General features: G+C 42.1%; 1 pseudogene; it reads left to right on the top strand.

Moving 5' to 3' along the window:
• The first annotated feature begins 17,558 nt into the window (after window positions 1-17,558).
• Window positions 17,559-20,771, top strand: part of LOC141229254 (uncharacterized) — a 46,561-nt pseudogene continuing 43,348 nt past the window's right edge.

The following is a 20,771-nucleotide window of genomic DNA, read 5'->3' as shown; positions in this document are numbered from 1 at the left end:
GCGTTGTCATGGCAGCAGGAGGTAATATGGTGACTTCCTGGTCTGCCATGCATGGTGTCCTTCTAAAATCAGCCAGCAGCTGAGTCTAGCAGTAGATCTGACAGTGTAAAACTGTCTGCTCTCATGCAATGCAATACATGTCTATTGCATTGCATAAGACCAGTGATCAGAAAAATAAAAATTGAAGTTCCATACAGGGACTAAGTAAAAATGTAAAAAAAAAAAAAAAAGTATAAAAATGTTTTCAAACTGTTAAAAAAAAAATCACAAAATAAAATTAAATAAATACGGTAAATAAACCAATACATCAATATATTTATGCAAAAACAAAAAAAGTACATATATTTGGATATTTGGTATCGCCGCATCCGGAACAACCCTATAAAACTGTCACACTAATTAACCCCTTCTGTAAACACCATAAAAAATAAAAAACGGAGCAAAAAGCTATGCTTTTTCATGATACCGCTCTCAGAACAAAGCGATGGAAAAACAATTCTTTTGTCTATAAAATAGTTTTTATTGTGTAAAAGCGCCAAAACATAAAAAACCTATGTGTGGTATCCAGGGCTGTGGAGGTGGAGTTGGAGTCGGTATAAAATGGAGCGACTCCGACTCCTAAAATATATAATAAATTGGGTACAGTAGTTGAATGCAGAATGTGCTGAATATTTTTTCATAGGAATTTGGGAAAGTTATGAAATGTCCTATAAATGGCTGTCCTATTCCTGATCTAAGGCTACATTCACACACAGCGTTTTTGCTGTGTTTTTTTGCGGATGTATTTTTCAGCTGCAAAAGCAGACCAGCTTTTTAAAAATCATCTGAAAGGTTTTTGAACTCATAGATAATGTTTTTAATAGCAAAAGCAGATTAGAAAAACGCTGCACAAACTGACATGCTCATTCTTTGTGAGGATCCATTTGTGAGCCCTAAAAACGGACCCTCACAAAACGATGTGTCTGAATGTCATATCTTGAAACCCATTGACTTTGCTGGGATGCCCAGAGTCAGTGCATTTTACTGCAAAAAACGGATCAGCAAAAACGCTGTGTGTGAATCATGGCTGTAGCCAGGGAGGGCCGGGGGGGGGGGGGGCAGCTGCCCCCCCTAGAAGCAGGGACACGCACCTATCAAAACTCACTTGTATGCTGCAGTGCTCCCGTCCTGCACTGGCTCCAGACTGCAGGGGGCAATCTCCCCTCCTCTGTCCTGTCTTCTGCCGTCTTCACCAGAGAGAGGAGGGGGAGGGTGCCTGCCCTGCACAGGATCTGATTCCTGGGCCCCGAGCTGGGTAAAGTGAGAAAGTGAAAGTACTACTGCTCATCTCTGTCACAGGAAGGTAGCTAATGCTAATATTGTAGGTGATTATTATGTGCTCTCTGTACAATGTGTGAACTATATGTGCGATGTGTGCAATGTACTTTTTGCTGTCTGTAGCTGTCATCTGTCTACCACACTCTATCTATCCCTCTATCCATCTATCCCTCCATCTATCTGTTCATTTATCCTTTCATTTATCCCTCTATCTATCTATCTATCCTTTCATCTATCCCTCCAGCTATCCATCCATATCTATCTATCCATCCCTTTATTTACCTATCCATCCCTTTATTTACCTATCTATCCCTCTATTTACCTATCCATCCCTCTATTAATCTTTCGATTCCTCCATCATTCTATCCATCCCTCCATCTATCTATCTATGATTTTATCTATGTTATCTATCTATTCTTGTCTTATGTTATCTATCTACAGTACAGACCAAAAGTTTGGACACACCTCATTTAAAGATTTTTCTGTATTTTCATGACTATGAAAATTGTACATTCACACTGAAGGCATCAAAACTATGAATTAACACATGTGGAATTATATACTTAACAAAACAGTGTGAAACAACTGAAAATATGTCTTATATTGTAGGTTTTTCAAAGTAGCCACCTTTTGCTTTGATGACTGCTTTGCACACTCTTGGCATTCTCCCGCAAAATATGGAAAAATTATAGCTCTCAAAATATGGAGATGCAAAAACTAGATTTTGCGAAACAAAGCAGCTGTCAATCATAAAAACCCTATATAAATCTGGTATCACTGTAATTGCACCGACCCGAAGAATATAGTTGTCTGATCACTTATACCGCATGAGGAACGGCGTAAAAAATGAATAAAAACAATTCTTCACCTGCTGCTAATTTGTTAATTCTGCTTCCCAAAACAACGCAGTATGGCACGGCTCATGTTTATTCTGCACTAAGCGCTTACACCGGGGTTTCCGTGTAAATCTCTGAAATACATGATTCAGACAGAACACCCGACGGAAGATTCCCTGTAATGAGGCAGATGGAGGCGCCGTGGACACCATCTAGCCTATCATCCCACTATGTCAGTTTTTTTAGACATGCGTAAAAGTGTGGTTGGCCACAATTTTGTGCACCTCTGAAAAAAAGGACACCGCTAAACAGAGCCAAGACTGAGTCCTGAGTAATTCTGCTGCCTCACTATAGTGAATGGATCCCTCGGGGGTTTCATCTGAATTACATCACTTGGAGATTTAGCGTAGAGAGACGGATAAACGTTATCTAAAATGTTCCCAATAAAAGCATCAACTCAATCCACAAAAAAAAGCAAGTCCCCACTCAGGTCTGTCATCTAACAAAAATATAAGGGCCTTTCAAGTTACTGGTAGCACAAAGGCTCTGGAAAAGCGAAATGGCCCTTGCCCCCCAAAAGAAATTCAGAAAATTCTGTGCTCCCAAGTCCAAATGCTCCCCTCCCTTCTGAGCCCCACAATGTGCCTAAACTATATTTAGGGTCCACATGTCTGGCATTCCTGTAGCGATGACAGCCCGCCTAATTTACAGGTGCATGTCTTAGAAGCATGAGCTGGGCACAACGTACTGGTCACTACAAGGTACTAGTCACTACAACAGCAGTTTGAAATTTTCACTCAGCAACATCCACTGCTGCATGTTTCTGGAAAACACCCATGAAGTGAAAATTGTCACTACACCTGTATGTAAATTCCCAAAGGGGTATAATTTCCTAAAAGGGGTCACTTGAGGGGGAATTCTGCTCTTCTAGCACTTAGGGGCTCTGTATGGAGTCCTCAAACTATTCTACAATAATTTGTTCTCCAGGAGTCAAATAGCGCTCCCTCCCTCCTGGGTCTTGCCGTATGGCTAGGCGGTACTGTACAGCCACATATGGGGTATGGCCACGTTTAGAAGAAATTGTGTGACACATTTCGGCACCATTTTTACCCTTTCCCCTGTGTGAAAATGTAAAATCTGAGGCTAAAACAATTTTTTTGTCTTAAAAATGTAATTATTTTTTCCTCACTGCCCAATGGTATAAATTTCTGTCACATGTGATGTAAATATGATCACTGCACCCCTAGATGAATTCATGAATTTATTGAGAGGTGTAGTTTGTAAAATTGAGTCATTTATGGGGGGGGTTCTTCTGTTCTGGGACCTCAGGGCCTCTCCCAGTGGGTCATGTCACCAGCAAACCACAACATTAAAATCTGCACTGTAACATGGCGCTCCTTCCCTTATGAACTTTGCATTGTGCCTGAAAAGTAGTTTTCGACCACTTATGGGGTATTGATGTACTTAAGAGAAGCTGTGTAACATTTTCTCTTATTACCCCTTTTGAAAACGGCAAACTTGGGGTAAAAGCAACATTTTAATGGAAAAAAATAGTAATATTTCATTTACTCAGCCCAATGTTATACAAGTTTGTGTATCGCCTGAGGGTTAAAAAATACTCACTACTCCCCTAGATGAATTCCTTGAGAGGTGTAGTTTACAAAGTGGTGTCACTTGTGGGGGTTTCTGCTGTTTTGGTATGTCAGCGACTCTTCAAATGTGACATGGTGTCTGCAATCTCTTCCAAGCCCTGCCGTGCGCTAAAGCAGTAGTTTTCCTCCACATATGGGTTATCGGCTTACTCAGGAGGAATTGCACAACAAATTGCATGGTGCAATTTCTCCTGTTACCCTTATGAAAATGTAAAATCGGGGGCTGAAAAACATTTTTGTGGGAAAAATGTAAAAATTTTATTTTTACGGCTCAATGTTATAAACTTCTGTGTAGCACCTGGGGGTTTAAGATGCTCACCACACATCTAGATAAGTTCCCTGAGGGGTCTAGTTTCCAAAATGGTGTCACTTGTGGGGGGTTTCCACTGTTTAAGCACACCAGGGGCTCCCCAAACACGAGATGGCGTCCACTAATTATTTAAGCAAATTTTACATTCAAAAAGTCAAATGGTGCTCCTTCCCTTCCAAGCCCTGCCGTGCGCCCCCACAGTAATTTTCCCTCACATATGAGGTATCAGCGTGCTCAGGAGAAACTGCACAGCACATTTTGTAGTTCATTTTTTCCTGTTACCCTTGTGGGAAAAAAAAAAAATTTGGTCTAAAGTAACATTTTTGTGAAAAAAGTTAAATGTTCGTTGTTTACTTCCATATTCCGAAAATTCCTGTGAATCACCTGAAGGGTTAATAAACTTAAGGAATGTGGTTTTGAGCTCCTTGAGGGGTGCAGTTTTTAAAATGGTGTCACTTTGGGGTATTTTCTGTCATAAAGGCCCCTCAAAGTCACTTCAAATAAAATGTGGTCCCTAAAAATGGTTTTGTAAATTTTGTTGGATAAATGAGAAATCAATGGTCAACTTTTAACCCCTATAACTTCCTAACAAAAAAAATTTGGTTCCAAAATTGTGCTCATGTAAAGTAGACATGTTAGAAATGTTATTAACTATTTTGTGTGACATATCTCTCTGATTTAAGGGCATAAAAATTCGAAGTTTGAAAATTGCGAAATTTTCAAAATTTTTGCCATGCCAAATTTCCGATTTTTTTTTCACAAAGTAACGCAAGTCATATCGAAGAAATTTTACCACAATCATGACATACTATATGTCACGAAAAAACAATCTCAGAATCAGTGGGATCCGCTGAAGCGTTCCAGAGTTATTACCTCATAAAGTGACAGTGGTCAGAATTGAAAAAATTGGCCCGGTCATGAAGGCGAAAACAGGCTCTGGCGTGAAAGGGTTAATACTACTACTCCTCCCTTGTCTGACATTCTTATGACAAGATCTTTCATACATTTTAATTCTTGAAGGGCAATCCGTTCTTTCTTGGTCACATTTCACTTGGCAGTCACCATATTCTGAGATGAATGCAACACCTTTAACTCTCGCTGCACAACATCCTGAAAAATATCCATTGAATCAGATCTGGACTGAATAGAATAAAATCCTAAAAATTTTACTTTGGTTTCTTTTGATATGGGTCACACTATGACTAAGAACATCTGAGTTCGAAACATGTTATTGTGACTCCTAAGTCCCATTGTCTTGTTTTAACTTTTTCACAATAAATGGAGTTTTAATTTTTTTCACATTACCTGGATTTCGTGCTGGATTTTTCGCCCTTCTGTAGAGTGGGTACGGAAAGTATTCAGACCCCTTTCAATTTTTCACTCTTTGTTTCATTGCAGCCATTTGGTAAATTCTAAAAAGTTCATTTTTTTTCTCATTAAAGTACACTCTGCACCCCATCTTGACTGAAAAAAACAGAAATGTAGACATTTTTGCAAATGTATTAAAAATGAAAAACTGAAAAATCACATGGTCATGAGTATTCAGACCCTTAGCTCAGTATTGAGTAGAAGCACCCTTTTGAGCTAGTACAGCCATGAGTCTTCTTGGGAATGATGCAACAAGTTTTTCACACCTGAATTTGGGGATCCTCTGCCATTCTTCCTTGCAGATCATCTCCAGTTCTGTCAGGTTGGATGGTGAACGTTGGTGGACAGCCATTTTCAGTTCTCTCTAGAGATGCTCAATTAGGTTTAGGTCAGGGCTCTGGCTGGGCCAGTCAAGAATGGTCACAGAGTTGTTCTGAAGCCACTCCTTTTGTTATTTTAGCTGTGTGCTTAGGGTCATTGTCTTGTTGGAAGGTGAACTTTCCACCAAGTCTGAGGCCCAGAGCACTCTGGAAGAGGTTTTCATCCTGGATTTCTCTGTACTTGGCTGCATTCATGTATCTTTCAATTGCAACCAGTCGTCCTGTCCCTGCAGCTGAAAAACACCCCCATTGCATGATGCTGCCACCACCATGTTTCACTGTTGGTATTGTATTGGGCAGGTGATGAGCAGTGCCTGGTTTTCTCCACACATACCGCTTAGAATTATCACCAAAAAGTTCTATCTTCATCTCATCAGACCAGAGAATTTTATATCTCATAATCTGGGAGTCCTTCATGTGTTTTTGAGCAAACTCTATGCTAGCTTTCATATGTCTTGCCCTGAGGAGAGGCTTCCGTCGGGCCACTCTGCCATAAAGGCCCGACTGGTGGAGGGCTGCAGTGATAGTTAACTTTGTGGACCTTTCTCCCATCTCTCTACCTCATCTCTGGAGCTCAGCCACAGTGATCTTGGGGTTCTTCTTTACCTCTCTCACCAAGGCTTTTCTCCCACGATTGCTCAGTTTGGCTAGACGGCCAGGTCTAGGAAGACTTCTGGTGGTCCCAAACTTCTTCCATTTAAGGATTATGGAGGTCATTGTGCTCTTGAGAACCTTGAGTAAAGCAGAAATTCTTTTGTAACCTTGGCCAGATCTGTGCCTTGCCACAATTCTGTCTCTGAGCTCCTTGGGCAGTTCCTTTGAGCTCATGATTCTCATTTGGTCTGACATGCACTGTGAGCTGTGGGGTCTTATATAGACAGGTGTGTGCTTTTCCAAATCAAGTCCTATCAGTTTAATTAATCACAGCTGGAGTTCAATGAAGGAGTAGAACCATCTCAAGAAGGATCATAAGGAAATGGACAGCATGTGACTTAAATATGAGTGTCTGAGCAAAGGGTCTGAATACTTATGACCATATGATATTTCAGTTTTTCTTTAATAAATTTACAAAAATTTCTACATTTCTGTTTTTTTTTCAGTCAAAATGGGGTGCAGAGTGTACTTTAATGAGAAAAAAATGAACTTTTTAGAATTTACCAAATGGCTGCAATGAGACAGAGTGAATAAAGTAAAGGGGTCTGAATACTTTGCATACCCACTGTATATATACAGTGGGGAAAAAAAGTATTTAGTCAGCCACCAATTGTGCAAGTTCTCCCACTTAAAAATATGAGAGAGGCCTGTAATTGACTTCATAGGTAGACCTCAACTATGAGAGACAAAATGAGAAAACAAATCCTGAAAATCACATTGTCTGATTTGGAAAGAATTTTTTTTCAAATTTTGGTGGAAAATAAGTATTTGGTCAATTACAAACAAGCAAGATTTCTGGCTCTCACAGACCTGTAACTTCTTCTTTAAGAGGCTCCTCTATCCTCCACTCATAGCTGTAGTACTGGCACCTGTTTGAACTTGTTATCAGTATAAAAGACACCTGTCCACAACCTCAAACAATCACACTCCAGACTCCACTATGGTGAAGACCAAAGACCTGTCGAAGGACTCCAGAAACAAAATTGTAGCCTCGCACCAGGCTGGGATGACTGAATCTGCAATAGGCTAGCAGCTTGGTGTGAAGAAATCAACTGTGGGAGCAATAATTAGAAAATAGAAGACTTACATGACCACTGATAATCTCCCTCGATCTGGGGCTCCACACGAGATCTCACCCCTTGGGTCAAAATGATCTCAAGAACGGTGAGCAAAAATCCCAGAACCATACAGGGGGGGGGGGACCTAGTGAATGACCTGCAGAGAGCTGGGACCAACGTTACACAGGCTACCTTCAGTAACACACTACGCCGCCAGGGACTCAGATCCTGCAGTGCCAGACGTGTCCCGCTGCTTAAGCCATTACATGTCCAGGCCCTTCTGAAGTTTGCTAGAGAGCATTTGGATGATCCAGAAGAGTATTGGGAGAATGTTCTATGGTCAGATGAAACCAAAGTAGAACTGTTTGGTAGAAGCACAACTCGTTGTGTTTGGAGAAGAAAGAATGCTGTGTTGCATCCAAAGAACACCATACCTACTGTGAAGCATGGGGGTGGAAACATCATGCTTTGGGGCTGTTTCTCTGCCAAGGGACCAGAACTACTGATCCGTGCAGATGAAAGAATGAATGGGGCCATATATCGTGAAATTTTGAGTGCAAACCTCATTACATCAGCAAGGGCATTGGAGATGAAACGTGGCTGGGTCTTTCAGCATGACAATGATCCCAAGCACATCGCAAGGGCAATGAAGGAGTGGCTTTTTAAGAAACTTTTCATGGTCCTGGACTGGCCTAGCCAGTCTCCAGATCTAAACTCTATAGAAAACCTTTGGAGCGAGTTGAAAGTCTGTGTTGCCCAACGACAGCCCCAAAACAGCCCCAAAACATCACTGCTCTAGAGGAGATATGCATGGAGGAATGGGCCAACATACCAGCAACAGTGTTTGCCAACCTTGTGAAGACTTACAGAAAACGTTTGATCTCTGTCATTGCCGACAAAGGATATATAACAAAGTATTGAGATGAACTTTTGTAATTGACCAAATACTTATTTTCCACCAAAATATGAAAAAAATTTCTTTCCAAATCAGACAATGTGATTTTCAGGATTTGTTTTCTCATTTTGTCTCTCGTAGTTGAGGTCTACCTATGATGTCAATTACAGGCCTCTCTCATCTTTTTAAGTGGGAGAACTTGCACAATTGGTGGCTGACTAAATACTTTTTCCCCACTGTATAATATAGTGTGTATGTGCTAATTATACATTCTATAGGGCTTCTGAGGGACACAATTGTCGTTCCTTAGGGTGCCAACCTCCTCTTCTAGGCAGCATCAGCTTAGTTTAGGTACAGGATTGGGTAAGGTAGTGACTGTATCAATCATTCATTGTTTACATCTGTTTATATACAGTACATCCACAACAAGCTATTGAGCTTGTAATTTTGGTAGTGTTGACCCCTTCATGACCGGGCCATTTTCCATTTTTGCATTTTCTTTTTTTGCTCCCCTTCCCACAGCCATAACTTTTTTTATTTTTTGGTCAAAAAACAAAGCCACAATAAGAAGAATTAAAATTCCCCCAAAATTCAAGAAAAAAAAAAAAATTAATTCTTCTTATTGTGGCTTTGCTTTTTATGTTTAGCGTAGGGACTCATAAGCATGAGGACCCTTGACACTGATTACGAGCGTGCGTATTTTGGCCAAAATATCGGCCAATACGTCATATATATGCATTTTTGCACTTTTTTATTCCAGGGTGCAGCCAAGCCCATCAGTTGTGGCATTGTAGACTAGGGTGTCTGTTCTCATGGGGTGCACTTAGATAGTACCGGATGCCCCGCCTAATCTTATAGTAAGGGTGTAACTAATTGGCTGTAAGCCGGATACTGTGCACTACCCAGGTGTGAACAACGCCCTATGCAAGCCATTTCATGTGCAATTCTAATACTAAGCAGTCACCCCCTCCATGAAATGGTAGGTTGTGAGTGATTGTCTCATCAGTATATTGCACCTGTATAGCCGCTGTTACCATTATGGATAATGTCGTTTGGATTTACACTTTCTTAAAAGGACTGCTGCTACTGGATACCTTTGCTTTCATCGTTGTATCTGCCGTCTAGAGGATCATGGACTGTGGCTACAGACTATACTGGCTGGAGATACGAAATCTGTGGGCCAACCAAAAGTTGGGAGACAGTGAGTATGGCCTTATACAAAGCCAGTGGAACTTCTGAACCCAGATTGGGAACTTGAGGACTGAGAGAACTGTATTTTGACCATTTACCTGGAATTGCTTTATTAACATGGTTGGGATCAATAAAATATTGTTGCATCGTTAACCTGCCTAGGTGATTACTTACAACCCACAACATCAGATCTTTACAAGTGGTGGCAAGCGGTGGGATCACCTATCTCTGGACAGCATACCAGGGAAAGTTACTGAGAGGTGACTTGGCAGAAGAAATGGCAGACTCCATCTACAAGAGGCTCAAGAAGGAGGAGCTGAGAGCCTTTTGCTCTGAGAGAGATCTACAGTGGTTGCCGGAGGACAATCGGGCGACCCTAATGCTACGCTTGGCCGATTGGGACCAGGAACAACCACATGAGGAGGTCAGGGCTGTCATCCAGATGGTGGAGGATTGACCGACTGAGTTGAGGCGGATGCTGGACGCGCTAGAAGATCGGGCTACGGAAATAGGGCGGGCGGCAGTGTTAAGAAAATATCTGGGTGTGCATGTAGCAGTACCCCAACCCGCCCCATTGGAGAGGACAGTGGATAACAGGAGAGAGGGGCCCGCATCTTTAAGGTACCGGGATATACCACAGTTCAATGAGGACACCTCGGATATTGACGAACATCTCCAGTTATTTGAGAACCTCTGTATGCTGCATGAGGTATCAGTCAGTGACTGGCCCAGATTTTTGAGTGTTGGCCTGACAGGAAAAGCAAGAGAAGCTTTTAATAACTTGTTTTCTGGGGATCAGAGATGTTACTCTACTATTCGCAGTGCATTACTAGAGAAGTATGCCATAACACCGGAAACCTACCGGAGGAAGTTTCGGGAGACTGACAAGCCCGCTGCACAGACGCATCGGGAGTTTGCTAATACACTATGTACGGCATGCACTCGGTGGATAGAAGGACTAAGGGCACGGGAAGCAGAACATGTAATGGATATAGTCATGCTGGAACAATTTATGTCAAAGCTCCCAGGTAATTTAAAAGAATGGGTGGCAGATAGAAAACCACTCAGCCTGGATGAGGCTGCAAGATTGGCTGATGATTGGTCTGCTAATTGACTAGGGCAACGTGGAAGTACAGCCCCAGTGAGTCAGGAACAGGATTTTACAGGGAGGCCATCGAAACCCATGGACCAGCCAGATGAGGAACTGCAGGGATTTTGTACTTCACAAAGAGGGGGAGGTTTCCCAAACCCCCAAGTTCGGTCTGTGTTGGGGCGAGGAGGGCTAAACTACCATAACTGTGGCCACATGGGGCATTTTGCCAGGGAATGCTGGGAATGTTCTAGCCCACATCACAACCTAGGACGAGGATTGGTGTGCAACTGGGCCAATGTGGTAACCCAAAGCCAAAGACCGGTTCTCACTGCTTCAGCCGAGAGGGAGCGGCACTATCTGCAGACTAACCCCCCACCTGTGGTGAGTAATACACAAAGTGCAATGACTGTCACAATGAAGGAATGTAATCTGTGGGAGGTAAATTGCATCAGGGAGGAGGTCCAGGGACATCGGGACACTGGATGTACCCTCACCCTGGTCAGCTCAGATACTGTTCCCCCAGAGCTCCCTTTACCAGGCCGCCAAGTGACCATCCCCCTAACTGGGTGTCAGCACTCTGGGGTTGGTCACAATGAATACAAGTTTGGTGCTCATCGGGCACGTGTGGAGTTTCCCAGGACAAACTGGGGATCAGGGGGAGGATATGGAGGACCCCGTGGAAGGGACAGATCCCTGATCCAGCGAACTAAATACAGAGTCATCGTCTCAGGGCTTCCCCCATCGGGAAGTTGGCAGGATCTGAAAGACCATATGAGAGAAGCTGGAGATGTCTATTACACTGACGTATACCAGGGTGGAATGGGGACTGTGGAGTATATTCGCAAGGACGACATGGAATATGCTTTGAGGAAACTGGATAATACAAGGTTTCGTTATCACAAAGGCGAGACCTCTTACATTTGTGTCCGTGCTGAAAAAGTGGGGGAGGTATATGAGGAGCTGCCCACTTACTAAAGACTATGATACTTTTCCAGCAACGGACCACCATTTTTGTCAATATTATTATTGTGTATTATTAGTGATTTACTTGTTATGTTTTATATAGTTCTGCTTACTTGTCAGTATGTAAGATTCACTTCTAAAATGTCCAGCATTCCACTAATCTCATCTTTATCACAGGAGTCCATTGTTGCAACAGCCAATAATCTCATTACGTGAGTGTAGATTGAGACACAGTGGAGCCGTCACCACAGGGGGTCTTACAGGCAGTCTCAGATGAAGGCTTCTAGAATATTCTTCATTGTTTGAGCGAACAGTGAATGTTTAAGGGGGAGGGTGTGATCACTTCTGACCTGGGAGGGGACTGATCCCAGTGGAAGAAAGTGGAGACATGCTTTAGTGAAGAGTTGTGTGTAAGGATTGAAGGAAGAGGATGGAGACCGTGAACTTGGGAGGATGGATTGATAAACATGTTACCATTATGGATTATGTTGTTTGGATTTACACATTCTAAAAAGGACTGCTGCTATTGGATACCTGTGCTTTCATCGTTTTATGTGCCGTCTAGAGGATCATGGACTGTGGCTACAGACTATACTGGCTGGAGATACAAAATCTGTGGGCCAACCAAAAGTTGGGAGACAATGAGTATGGCCTTATACAAAGCCAGTGGAACTTCTGAACCCAGATTGGGAACTTGAGGACTGAGAGAACTGTATTTTGGCCATTTACCTGGAATTGCTTTATTGCCATGGTTGGGATCAATAAAATACTGTTGCATCGTTAACCTGACTAGGTGATTACTTACAACCCACAACCTCAGGTCTCTCCATCATTGTTATATGGGTTTGCTGCATCCTGGTAGTTCATTAGGTCTGAAGAACTGAGCAGGTAAATACTACTGCTTTTTTGCTATATATATATATATATATATATATATATATATATATAATATGTTTAAGATTTTAATTTGATGGGGGGTTCCCACAATACTGTACTGCCCCCTACACTAACAAATTTGGTACCATCCTCCCCACTGAGTAGCCCATGGGTAATTAATAAATACCCATTTAGCTCTGTTATTGGTGCAGATGACGTCACTACATCACACCTGTAGTATGGATACTCAAAACTCACACTGCAGAGACCGGAGCAGCGCACCTCGGGAATGGTGTTGGTTGAGTAGTGTGTGTGTGTGTGTGTGTGTGTGTGTGTGTGTGTGTGTGTGTGTGTGTGTGTGTTTTTAAATACCAGTAATTGTGTGGGCATTATATTACGTGAAGGACTGGGGGAGCTCTCATACTGAGTGGAATTCCTCATTTTGTGTAGCAGGCTGTTGTGGCCATAATACTGTGGAGGTGCTGAGGGGCCATCTTACTGTGTGAGAGCCCTCATTCTGATCTACTTGGGCACACAGGAGAACAAAATCCTGTTGATGAGTCAGATAGGGATAAGTAAGTGAGAAATACAAACCTTTGTTCTATCTGGTTGAAGACTTGAATTGATATGGTGTTGTGTGCCAGTGGGACATCAGATAGTACGTTCTGAAGGAAAGGAAAGATATAATGGCAGTGGGAATCCAGATTCCAGGCATGGAGCATAGTGGAGAAAAAGAGCAGGATGAGGCCCTTATCTCAGATCAGGAGGCCAACCTTAAAAGGTTTGCCATTGGTGGCAGAAGGACTAATTAAAGGGTGATTAAGTTAAGGAAGGATTCCTTATCTTAGACTAACAGAATTTAAACAAACCATTGTCTATACTAGAGAGAAAGCTACAGTGTTGCCTAACTGGGACATGAGTTCTCCTAGGGAGAGCTGAAGATGCAGTGCCACAGTAGTGTGTGGCCCTCATCGAATGTACTTTGAGACTACTACTGTGGAGTTGTACCGATGCACCTCAGCCAGTGAGGTCCTCACAAATCAACTGGAAGCTGTGAGTAGCTCTCAGAGGCACACATCTTGACCCGTATGGTCCCCACTGGGGATGATAAGCCTTCCCATAATGGTTTGCTGCACTGATGTAGCTTGTAAGAAAAGTTATGTACTGCCAAATGTAACAAGAAAGTTCCTGACTCTGCATAATGCAGAAGAAACATTCATAAAGTGTTGTGCCTGCTATCTGATGTATATACTTCTCATCAAGTTCTTGTTTAGTGTGGAAAACTTTGCCTTTGGACTTTAGTTTTCCTCATTAATCTCCATTCCATCTGGTCCGTGCCTGCCAAGTACAGCAGCGGCATGCGGTCTGCAGAGTCGGGAGATATGACTCCACCAGATATACAGTATATATTTATAGCTACAGTACAGACCAAAAGTTTGGACACGCCTTCTCATTTAAAGATTTTTCTGTATTTTCATGACTATGAAAATTGTACATTCACACTGAAGGCATCAAAACTATGAATTAACACATGTGGAATTATATACTTAACAAAAAGGTTCTTCAAAGTAGCCACCTTTTGCTTTGATGACTGTTTTGTACACTCTTGACATTCTCTTGATGTACAGTTGAAACTAGAAGTTTCCATACACTGTATAAATAGACACATCTGCATGTTTTTCTCAATACCTGACATGAAATCAGAATAAACCTTTCCCGTTTTAGGTCAATTAGGATTACCATAATTTACCATAATTTTTAATATTTGCCAAATGAGAGAGAATGTTTTAAGGCATTTTTTATTACTTACTGCAAAGTTAAAACATTACATACATTTCATTAGTATTTGGTACCGTTGCCCTTAAACTTGTCTTGTGCTTTTTGCATGTTTTTACTATTTCTGCTGGTGTCTTTCTTGTAACATAGGAAAGCCTAAGCCAAGAAATAAACACCATAAAACAATGTACATGGAGACTTTGGTATCAAATAATTTCTGTCCATGATGTTTGTGTAAACAAAAAAGCTGCACATAACACATCTGCATCTCTGGCTGCTATGGGCATAAAAGGGGACAAACTTATGGTGTGCCACCCATGCTCCCCTCACCTCAACCCCATTGAGAACCTCTGGAGCATCATTAAAAGGAGTGTCTATGATGGCGGGAGGCAGTTCACATCTAAGCAACAGCTCTGGGAGGGTATTCTGTCCTCATGCAAAACAATTGAAGCAGAAACCATCCAAAACCTGACAAATTCAATGGACGAGAGAGTTCAGAAGCTCCTTTCGAACAAGGGGTCCTATGTGCAAATGTAACATCACCTAGAATAACGTTTTGAGTTGAAAACTGTTTGATTTCAGTTTCTAATAACCTGCTAATGCTTATAATTTCAAAAATGACCATTTTTTTGCTCTTTATTAAAATGAAAAGGTTGAAAACTCTGCTGTGCATAATAATTTGGAACATGCATTTTGAGTGCAGTTTGAGTTTTTAATTTTTTTAAAAATATACTGTTATCATAGGCAGTTTATACAAAAACTTTTCAATTGTACTCTAATAGTTATTTGACTGGAAAATTACAATGACTGCAATTCATATAGGTAATTTGGGAAAATCTGAGAAAATATTATTTGCATAATAATTTGGAACACAGTGTATAAAAGCCTCAAACTTCTGTGTGTGAATCAGCCATGAAATCATATGATACAAGATTACAGTACGGGGAAGACGGGAAACCTTCATATAGACGACTGTTGGTGATGTAGTCGGTGACGGATTCTGGCCCAATATGTTTCTAGAGCCGTAGTAGAAAATGAAGATGTCGTCCTCCTCATGAAGTAGTTATTTCTCATGTCACGTGTAATGAATATCTCCTGCAGTATTGCTAATACCGATTCTAGTGTCCATAAGTGAGACGAGAATTAGCATTATGGAAGATGAGTCTATGAGAAACTTGTTCAGCTGCAGACTCCAAGGAAGAAACTGCTTGTTGTCTGTGGCCTAAAATAGACTGCTGAAAAAAATAAAGGGAACACTTTTTAAACAACAGAATATAACTCCAAGTAAATCAAACTTCTGTGAAATCAAACTGTCCACTTAGGAAGCAACACTGATTGACAATCAATTTCACATGCTGCTGTGCAAATGGAATAGACAATAGATGGAAATTATTGGCAATTATCAAGACACACTCAATAAAGGAGTGTTTCTGCAGGTGGGAACCACAGACCATATCTCAGTACCAATGGTTTCTGGCTGATGTTTTGGTCACTTTTGAATGTTGGCTGTGTTTTCACACTCGTGGTAGCATGAGACGGACTCTACAACCCACAGAAGTTGCTCGGGTAGTGCAGCTCATCCAGGATGGAACATCAATGCGAGCTGTGGCAAGAAGGTTTGCTGTGTCTGTCAGCGTAGTGTCCAGAGGCTGGAGCCGCTACTAGGAGACAGGCCAGTACACCAGGAGATGTGGAGGGGGCCGTAGGAGGACTACAACCCAGCAGCAGGACCGCTACCTCTGCCTTTGTGCAAGGAGGAGCACTGCCAGAGCCTTGCAAAATGACCTCCAGCAGGCAACAAATGTGCATGTGTCTGCACAATCAATTAGAAACCGACTCCATGAGGGTGGTAGGAGGGCCCGACGTCCACAGATGGGGGTTGTGCTCACAGCCCAACACCGTGCAGGACGCTTGGCATTTGCCACGGAACACCAGGATTGGCAAAGTCGCCACTGGCACCCTGTGCGCTTCACAGATGAAAGCAGGTTCACACTGAGCTCATGTGACAGTCTGGAGACGCCGTGGAGAGCGATCTGCTGCCTGCAACATCCTTCAGCATGACTGGTTTGGCAGTGGGTCAGTAATGGTGTGGGGTGGCATTTCTTTGGAGCCAGACTGCCATTAGGTACCAAGGTGAGATCCTCAGACCCCTTGCGAGACCATATGTTGTTGCGGTTGGCCCTGGGTTCCTCCTAATGCAGGACAATGTCAGACCTCATGTGGCTGGAGTGTGTCAGCAGTTCCTGGAAGATGAAGGCATTAAAGCTATGGACTGGCCCGCCCGTTCCCCAGACCTGAATCCGATTGAGCACATCTGGGACATCCTGTCTCGCTCCATCCACCAAGGTCACGTTGCACCACAGACTGTCCAGAAGTTGGCGGATGCTTTAGTCCAGTCTGAGAGGAGATCCCACAGGAGACCATCCGCAACCTCATCAGGAGCATGCCCAGGCATTGTAGGGAGGTCCTATAGACACGTGGAGGCCACACACATTACTGAGCCTCATTTTGACTTGTTTTAAGGACATTACATCAAAGTTGGATCAGCCTGTAGTGTGTTTTTCCACTTTAATTTTGGTGGTGACTCCAAATCCAGGCCTCCATTGGTTAATAAATTTGATTTCCATTGATGATTTTTGTGTGATTTTGTTGTCAGCACATTCAACTTTGTACAGAACAAAGTATTCAATGAGAATGTTTCATTCATTCAGATCTAGGATGTGTTATTTGAGTGTTCCCTTTATTTTTTTGAGCAGTGTATATAGGTTTTATTAGTAGATGTAAAGAAGAAAACTAAATACTGTAAAATTATAAATCTCCTCATATGTTTCCCTGATTATCTCCAGTAATTGTATTATTACACAGGATTTTTATGATGTTACATAGGCTCATCATCTTCTCATTCAGGTCTCTACAATTTCGGATCCTCTCAGTAAAATCTTCTATACAAGAGAATTTTCCTGATTTATCCATCAAAGATGGAAATGGACAAAGACAAGATGGTGGAGAGGATATTACACCTCACCCTAGAGATCCTCTTCCGGCTTACTGGAGAGGTGAGAGATTCTGATGACATCACATTACATCATTCTTATCTATGGGAATAACAGATGGACAGAACTGGAGAGGTGAGGACTCTGGAAATGTCTGGAGGGAGATTTATTAATGTGTCTCTCCATAACCAGGATTACACAGTAGTGAAGAAGACCTCTAGTGAGCGCTGTCAGGACCCTGTGTCTGAGGGATGGGTGAGACCCCAGAGCCCAATCATTGGGCCTCCATCTCACCCCCTGATGCATGAGAACATCAATCGCCAGAAGATCCTAGAACTCACCTACAAGATGATTGAGCTGCTGACTGGAGAGGTGACACTGCTGGGAATGCTGTGATATTATACAGTAACGCTATGAAGGGATCGGTGGGATGACGGTATCATTGTATGTGTCAGGTTCCTATAAGGTTTCAGGATGTCGCCATTTATTTCTCCATGGAGGAGTGGGAGTATTTAGAAGGACACAAAGATCTGTACAAGGACATCATGATGGAGGTTCCCCAGCCCCTCGCATCACCAGGTAATAGGACTAAATACACACGGCCTATAATTATCTGTATGTAAAGAATTAATTCAGTCCCTGTATGTGTTTCCTCCAGATCTATCCAGTAAGAGGACAACACCAGAGAGATGTCCCCGTCCTCTTCTTCCACAGGACTGTGAACAAGAAGATCCCAATGTTCCTCGGGATCATCAGGTAGATGGAGAGAGGGTGTCATGAGATCTCCCCTATGATGTGTAGACGGCTGTGAAGGTCTTGTGCTCAGTCTTGTTTTATCTACCAGTATTATATGTTTTATACTTGTATAATGAGAACGGTGGAGATGGCAGGATTAGAGCTGATCATAGATGGGACTTCTCCATCTGTCTGTGACTTTTACAATATTTGTTTTAGGGTGAAGATCTGACCCATATTGATACTACAGAGACATATGTGAGGGGTGATGAGCTGTGTAAAGAGATGATTCCTACAGATAACCTCCCAGGTGAGTAGTAACCACTAAATGCAGAGAAGTCACAGATTCATCTCAGTCACCGGCTGTGGCTGCTTTATCGGTGGTGTAGTCCGGCCATGTCATAATTGTGTGATCACCAATTTACCTCTAGACCACAACATTCTCCTCCACCCAAAACTGTTCAAATGATTTTGAGCATTGAAAGCCCTTTTCTATTGAACTTATAACCTGGAGGATCCACCTACCAACTGAAATTAGAAGACGCTGACCCTTACCTCCTCAGATCTGTAAACTACAGAACCAGATGACAACGTATGTAGAATGTACAGACAAGTTAGAAAATCACTTGAAGAAAATATTATGATGGGCCTGTAAGAGAAAGCAGAGGGTAATGATGCTGTTGGCTTCCTAGATCCCTGATATCTTATTGGATGAATCTACCTTCTCTCCCTTCTGTGCTGCTGAATGTCCTCATATGGTCCCTACAGGACCAGGTCCAGTCTTTCTGGCCAAACTTTACTTTTATGATCGAAAACATTAAATGTACAATGAGGGTCAAGTGTGAATTTCTGTACATTAACAACCAAGTTTCCCTTTATCCTGACTTTTCAATTTCTTTTAAAACCGACTAACTTCATACAGGATTGCGATTAACTATGCAAAAAGCATTACACCTGTGCCATGATATACAGGTACTTCTCAATAAATTAGAATATCATCAAAAAGTTAATTTATTTCAGTTCTTCAAAAAAGTGAAACTCATATATTATATAGAGCCATTACACACAGAGGGATCTATTATATAGAGCCATTACAAACAGAGTGATCTATTTCAAGTGTTTATTTCTGTTAATGTTGATGATTATGGCTTATTGCCAATGAAAACACGAAAGTCATTATCTCAGTAAATTAGAATACTTTATACCACCAACTTGAAAAATGTTTTTAAAATCCGAAATGTTGGCCTACCGAAATGTATGTTAGTAAATGCACTCAATACTTGGTCAGGGCTCCTTTTGCATCAATTACTGCATCAATGCGGCAATGTGGCATGGAGGCGATCAGCCTGTGGCACTGCTGAGGTGTTATAGCAGCCCAGGTTGCTTTGATAACAGCCTTCAGCTCGTCTGCATTGTTGGGTCTGGGGTTTCTCATCTGCCTCTTGACAATACCCCATAGATTCTCTATAATAGATTCTCTATTGGGTTAAGGTCAGGCGAGTTGCTGGCCAATCAAGCACATTGATACTGTTGTTTTTAAACCAGGTATTGGTACTTTTGGCAGTGTGGACAGGTGCCAAGTCCTGCTTCAGAATGAAATTTCCATCTCCAAAAAGCTTGTCGGCAGAGGGAAGCATGAAGTGCTCTAAAATTTCCTGGTAGATAGCTGCGCTGACTTTGGTCTTGATAAAACATAGTGGACCTACACCACCAGATGACATGGCCCCCCAAACCATCACTGATTGTGGAGACTTCACACTAGACCTCAAGCTGCTTGGATTGTGGCCTCTCCACTCTTCATCCAGACTCTGGGAGCTTGATTTCCAAATGAAATGCAAAATTTACTTTCTGAAAACAACACCTTGGACCACTGAGCATCAGTCCAGGTCTTTTTCTCCTTGGCCCAGGTAAGATTCTTCTGGCGTTGTCTGTTGATCATGAGTGGCTTGACACAAGGAATGTGACACTTGTAGCCCATGTCCTGGATACGTCTGTGTGTTGTGGCTCTTGAAGCAATGACTCCAGCAGCAGTCCACTCCTTGTGAATCTCCCCCCAAATTTTTGAATGGCCTTTTCTTAACAATCCTTTCAAGGCTGCGGTTATCCCGGTTGCTTGTGCACCTTTTCCTACCACACTTTTTCCTTCCACTCAACTTTCCATTAATATGCTTGGATACAGTACTCTGTGAACAGCCAGCTTCTTTAGCAATGACCTTTTGTGGCTTACCCTCCTTGTGGAGTGTGTAAGTGACTGCCTTCTAGACATCTGTCAAGTCAGCAGTCTTCCCCATGATTGTGGAGCCTACTGAAACAGACTAAGGAACCTTTTTAAACGCATAGGAAGCCTTTGCAGGTGGTTTTTGTTAATTTTTCTAATTTACTGAGATAATGACTTTTGTGTTTTCATTGGCTGTAAGCCATAATCATCAACATTAACAGAAATAAACACTTGAAATAGATCACTCTGTATGTAATGACTCTATATAATATGAGTTTCACTTTTTGTATTGAAGAACTGAAATAAATTAACTTTTTGATGATATTCTAATTTATTAAGAAGCACCTGTATCTCTAAGTTGTGCGAGGCTGATGGCTGTAATATACTGTAATATACACACCTGCATGAATGTGTTGGTATGACTCAAGCCCTGGTATGTTGGATTCACTTCACGTC

The sequence above is a fragment of the Phyllobates terribilis genome, unplaced genomic scaffold (assembly GCF_046119375.1).
Source record: "Phyllobates terribilis strain yellow unplaced genomic scaffold, ASM4611937v1 Scaffold_470__1_contigs__length_1423970, whole genome shotgun sequence".
Classification (NCBI taxonomy): Eukaryota; Metazoa; Chordata; class Amphibia; order Anura; family Dendrobatidae; genus Phyllobates; species Phyllobates terribilis.
Note: the sequence above shows the minus strand (reverse complement) of the source record. Positions and strands in the feature narration are given on the sequence as shown.